This window comes from Sinocyclocheilus anshuiensis, unplaced genomic scaffold, assembly GCF_001515605.1.
Source record: "Sinocyclocheilus anshuiensis isolate Anshui unplaced genomic scaffold, SAMN03320099.WGS_v1.1 scaffold156, whole genome shotgun sequence".
Taxonomy (NCBI): Eukaryota; Metazoa; Chordata; class Actinopteri; order Cypriniformes; family Cyprinidae; genus Sinocyclocheilus; species Sinocyclocheilus anshuiensis.
Window position 1 is genome coordinate 53,450 of NW_015554069.1, and position 6,000 is coordinate 59,449.

Below are 6,000 nucleotides of genomic sequence, written 5' to 3' on the forward strand. Positions count from 1 at the left end.
CGCCCTCTGGTCTTCGGATGGAGATTTACTGCTGATCACAGAACCGTGCTTCACTGAAAGATACGCATGACAATCGCAACTTCTGTCGAATCGTGATTTCGTTTCCATTTCGATTTATAATTCTAATCCTAATTCTAAGTGCATTTAATAAACTGAAACATGCAGTGAAAGAACACACTCTAAATGCATAGTGCACATTTAAAACTATCAGTGCACAATTTTCCACACCACAATCTGTCAAGCACACCTTACCAGCAAACATACACTCATTCACATCCTTCTCTTCACTCTCTGAGGCAGAAGTCTCCAAACTCATCCTTTCTACTGGCAAGAGCAGATTCCAAATCTTCAATACTTGTCTAGAGGTCTGCACAGGCTTTAAAGTGAAGCCCGAACCCGGCCCATACCCGAGATCGTCTGACCCGACCCGAGCGGCACAGTTAAATTTAGAGCCCGAACCCGAAATCTTTTTTTTTTTTTTTCCCACAACGAATAGCCAATTTAAAAAAATGCCGTATTTCACGATTGCATGCAACGGTCAGTAAGCAAATACATGTAAAGAAACAGAATCATTAAGGCTCGGCCAGTTCACGAGGCAAAAGAAAAAACACTTACCAGTTATGAAAGTTAAGTTTATGAACATCAGGTGCAGCAGTCGCATAAATTCTGCCGAGTTTTTGAATGGTTGTATACGACAAGAAGATAATTCTTCCATCGTGCAAATTATGGTCATTTTCGTCAGTTAAGGCTCGTTAGCGTTTGGCCTGCTTTAAATCAGACACAGAGATGCAGTGCGGTGAGATCGCATTTATTGGAATTAATTAGGCTAATTCATTTATTTGAATTAGCGCGCGAGAGAGAGAGAGAGAGAGATGAAAGCTGCGTGTGTGAACCTGCATCTGCTCTCTCTACAAGCAATGAGACTTAGTTCCTTCAAAAACAGCGATTTTACCCCCTCATTGCAGAGAAATATAACGTTGCGAGTCAGTAGCCTGTCAAAGATATTTTACTAATAAAAGTTACCGTGCTGTGTTGTCGTGTGCAATAATGTGTGTGTGTGCGTTCATCTATGAAAGCAGCGTAGCCTGCATATAGTTTTAGTTTAGCTATAAACCCGAGCCCGACCCGAACCCGAAGCTATTCATTAAACATTAACCCGAACCCGACCCGAAACCCGAATGCAGGTCTTCCAGCCAGTTCAATCAAACCTTTACAATTAATCCAGAACGCGGCAGCAAGATTAATTTTTAATGAGCTGAAAAGAATGCACATCACACCTCTGTTTATCAATTTGCACTGGCTACCAATAGCTGCTCGCATAAAATTCAAGGCATTATGTTTACCTACAAAACCACCACTGGCTCTGCACCCCTTTAACCAAATTAATTACTTCAGACTTATGTGCCCTCTAGAAGCTTGCGTTCTGCAAGTGACCAGCGCATTATTGTGCCATCCCAAAGAGGCACAAAATCACTTTTACTGACTTTTACATTAAATGCTCCCTCCTGGTGGAATGACCTGCCCAACTCAATCCGAGCATCTTCAAGAATCGGCTAAAACATATCTCTTCCATCTTTATTTGACCCTCTAACTGTAGCACTCTCTACTCTAAATCTATTCTTTAAAAAATGTAAATAATGTAAATAAGAGATTAATTGCACAGTGTAAAGGTTCTTTTACTTTTTATTAACTTTGTGAGATCGCGATGAACTACAGTAAGATGAGTGACAGCTTTCCAGTGATTGTAAGGGGAGCACCCATAGCACACTTTCTAGGCTATAATCCATTCAGAATTTGAATACATTCACTCACGGATTCACTCTCTGATTACCCAATATTGCCACTTGCTATTGTGTTGCGTATACTACATCAGTTAACTAAGTAAATGTGAAGCAGGTGCTTGCTCAGCGAAATATGTCTGTATAGCCTAGGCATGCTGCACGTGTTGACGCGCCCGTAAGTAAACAAATAAGTATAGCATTATATTTGCTTTCATCATGCAGCAAACGCAAAAAAAATATTTGTGGAAAAAAAAAAACTTTTAAAACATTTAACTGATAGTAATAATCGGTAAAAGGAGTGGTTGATTGCGATTTCACTTTTTTAACATTAGTTAGTGTGTAATGTTGCTGTTTGATCATAAACAATATCTGCAAAGTTACAACACTGAAAGTTCAATGCAAACGGAGATTGATGCCTTGTCCAAATACCCACACTGGCGGTCTTAGCCACTTGAGAGCGCGACAGGAAGTGCGCAAGACTGTCCCAGTTCTTAAAAACGCCAAAGCGCAGTGCCCTTAACACACACTAAATCCACACTATCTTGAATACCGCTATCCAGAGCGGTATTCGAGGTTTAGTGTATCCCATCATGCATCATGTTGTGGAAATAAATCGTGAGACTTTTTGCCGAGATCTCGTGAGAGGTCACAGAAACCTTTCCAATGTAAGTCAAGTCAAGTCTGCTTTATTGTCAATTCTTCCACATGTACAGCACATACACACAGAGAATTGAAATTGCGTTACTCTCAGACCCTTGGTGCATACAGATAACTAACAGTAGAACATAAATACAGATAGATACAGATTTAAATATAAAATACAACTATACAATTATACAAATAAGGTCAAATGTAAAAAAATATATAAAGCAGCACAAGGCGCATGGCAGATAGAGTGCAAACCAGTGAAGTAAACAACAGTGCAGATATAATGATTGTAGTGCAAAAGAGCTTATTCAGACTGATTAAAGTGACAGTGTGTGTGTTCAGCTTCAATAATGAACTGTGTTCCAATTATACACAGTGCTTGCACAGGTTCTGCATGATCCTCTTCACTAGTATTCTCTGGGTCTCTTTCGGGCTCAATATTGACTACGCCATTGTTTACAACACAACACCAGTGCACATGTGAGGGGCTTGATGTTTAGAGGCGCACTGGTGGTTTAGCGAATCACAACACACTGAGCCAGCTAACCAATCTGATCCCATTGTGTATCTGAGGGAGGTGCTTCATAAAACCAGGAAATCATCAGCGTGTTCAAAGGAGAAGGGACAGAGCGGTTTAGAATAAAGGTCAATTGTGAAAAATAATGTTTTTTTTTTTGTTTTTTTTAAACGAAGCATTAACACATGTTAGTCTGCACCCCATAAACACAATCAAGCTTAGAAAAAAAAAAAGTCAGCCACCCCTTTAGAATTCTTACTGTCGGTTAATGGTCAAACGGTCAATATGAGCATCCCTATCACACACGTTTGAGCTTCCGTGTTCAGTGTACAGGTACATCTCAAAAATTGCTTGAAATATTTCACTCTGTGTAATGAATCTATATATTATATGGGTTTCACTTTCTTTAATGAGTGACAAAAAATATTGACCTTTTTCATGATATTCTAATTTTTTGAGATGTACCTGTATTTGATGCACACTTTTGTAACAATCTCTCATTCATTTATCATTTACTTTTATGTGCTGTCAGTCTGAGATGTCGTTATCATAACACGTTGCTATGGGTTGCGTCTTGTAAAATACAAAATGTTTATATCAGCACAGCAATCCCATATTCATAATTATGACCACACAGTATGTTTTCATTGGTTAACATTGTAACATGTTTACATCTACCAAAGTCTTTATATAGTGTGTGTATAGAGAGATTTTTTTATTATATTATACATACATATTTTACTTTTATTCTCTGCAGAACTCTATACATTGGCTTGATTTTAATAACTTTAATGTATTTGAATACCAAACCAAACACTAGGAATATACAAGTATCGGATTGGTACTCGGTATCGGGAAATACTCAATATTCAATGACTGATCGGGGGCACAAAAACCTGATCGGGACATCCCTAATTACGATATTATCGCAGACGATATATATATATCGCACAACCCTCATGCAGACCTAAATTCATGTGGAGCAGCATTTGTTGTGAATTCTGCCAATTTGAGAACAGCTGCATGTGTATAAAAGATCAAAGCCTTTGTAGTTTGATAACCACACTTAGACATATCACAATTTCAATTTTGTTTTGACTGATTATTCAGCTCTAGAACTTATAGAAAAAGTTATTTTATGCCAATTTTGTTCCTTTCAGATGACAGCGCTAGTTCATCTTCTGATGGAGAAACTGGATCTACATCTAAAGAGCAAAGGACAGTGACCAACTGTGGAAAAACACTGAGCAAACAGGGTCATTTAATGAGACATCAGAGAAAACACACAAAACAGAATAACTTCACCTGCAAGATATGCAACATCAGTTTTCCTACCTTCAAAGAGAGAACACTTCATTCAAAGGAGCACAGCGTGAAGAAGGAGTTTCGCTGCGAACAGTGCGGGAAGGATTTTTTCAACACTCTTTATAGTATGAGAGCTCATATAAAGACACACAAAGAAAAGTCTCTTCAGTGCAACGAATGCAACAAGTTTTTCCGCAACAAACGAGATCTTTCTGTTCATAAGAGGATCCACACGGGTGAAAAGCCATACAAGTGCCCTCACTGCGAGAAGAGCTTCAACCAGGCATCACATCTGAAGAGACATCTACTCACGCACAGCAATGAGAGACCGCATCAGTGCCCTCACTGCGAGAAGAGCTTCAACCAGGGATCTAATCTGAAGAAACATCTACTCATACACAGCAATGAGAATCCGTATCAGTGCAGTGAATGTGGAAAACCTTTTATAAGCTCAGCTTCTCTAAAGTTACACCAAAAAATGCACTCTGATGACAAACCATATCAGTGTTCACACTGTGAGAAACGTTTCCATTATTCGACTCACCGAAAAGCCCATGAGAGGATTCACACCGGAGAAAAACCGTACCTGTGCTCCGACTGCGGGAAGAGCTTTGCTAGTTCATTTGCTTTCAAAGTTCATCAGAGAATTCACACAGGAGAAAGACCGTATCCCTGTAGTGATTGTGGGAAGAGTTTTTATAAGCTAAGTGACTTAAAAGTGCACCGGAGGACTCATACAAGAGAAAAACCTTTTAAATGCTCACTTTGTGACAAGACTTTCGCTATATCAGCTTCCCTGAAGATCCATGAACGAATGCATACAGGAGAGAAACCTTACTGCTGCTCCATCTGCGGCGAGAGATTCGCTTTTAAATGGGGTTTTCAGACCCACAAGAAGAAACACGCTGCCCCAGAATCATCATAGCTTCATGTAATTATTTTTAGGTTGTCAAAAACACAGTGTTACAGGAATGTTGTTTTATGGTTGTAAAAAGTAAAAAAAGTTGTCTCTAGGACAGGGATGCCCAAACCTGCTCCTTGAGGGCCTCTGTCCTGCAGAGTTGAGCTCCAACCATAAATAAACGCACCTGAAGCAGCTCATCAAGAGCTGTGTTTAAAAAAACTGTCTGAAATCACCTGCCCCATTTCAAATGGCATCGAAAACCACACTGGATTTTGAGTATGCTCAATCAATCCCACAATGCACCGCAATAATGAGTGTACAACTGATGTACACCAACAGCTAGCGAATACCCATAATGCACTGTGAGGGTTGTGCCAAATTAACTCGTGTGTCTCGCCAGAAGATGGCACCTGCAACTGAATCATCCATCCATTTTTCAAAGCACTGGTCCAATGTGGCTACAGTGTAATATCATACAGCTATTAATTCCTTTTTAATTGATTATTCCATTGTTTTATTAAGGTTTATAAACTGCTAAAAAAAATTAAAGGAATACTTTGAAAACACGTGGAAAAATATCATGCTGGATATCTATACTGATAATGACTGGGTAATGTGTTAGGAACAAAAGGATGCCACATTGTTTAATGGAACTGAAAATTATCAACCTACAGAGGGCTGAATTCAAAGGCACTCTGAAAATCAAAGTGAAAAAAAGATGCAGCAGGCTAGTTCATTTTGCTGAAATTTCATTGCAGCAGCTCAAAATGGCACTCAGTAGTTTGTATGGCCCCCACGTGCTTGTATGCATGCCTGACAACGTCAGGGCACGCTCCTAATGAGAA

At 39.3% G+C, this 6,000-nt stretch overlaps 1 protein-coding gene across 1 annotated transcript in view; it reads left to right on the forward strand.

Annotated features, from left to right (window-relative positions):
* Positions 1-6,000, forward strand: part of LOC107668668 (zinc finger protein 836-like) — a 66,519-nt gene that overhangs the window by 1,397 nt on the left and 59,122 nt on the right. The gene's annotated exons all lie outside the window — the stretch shown is intronic.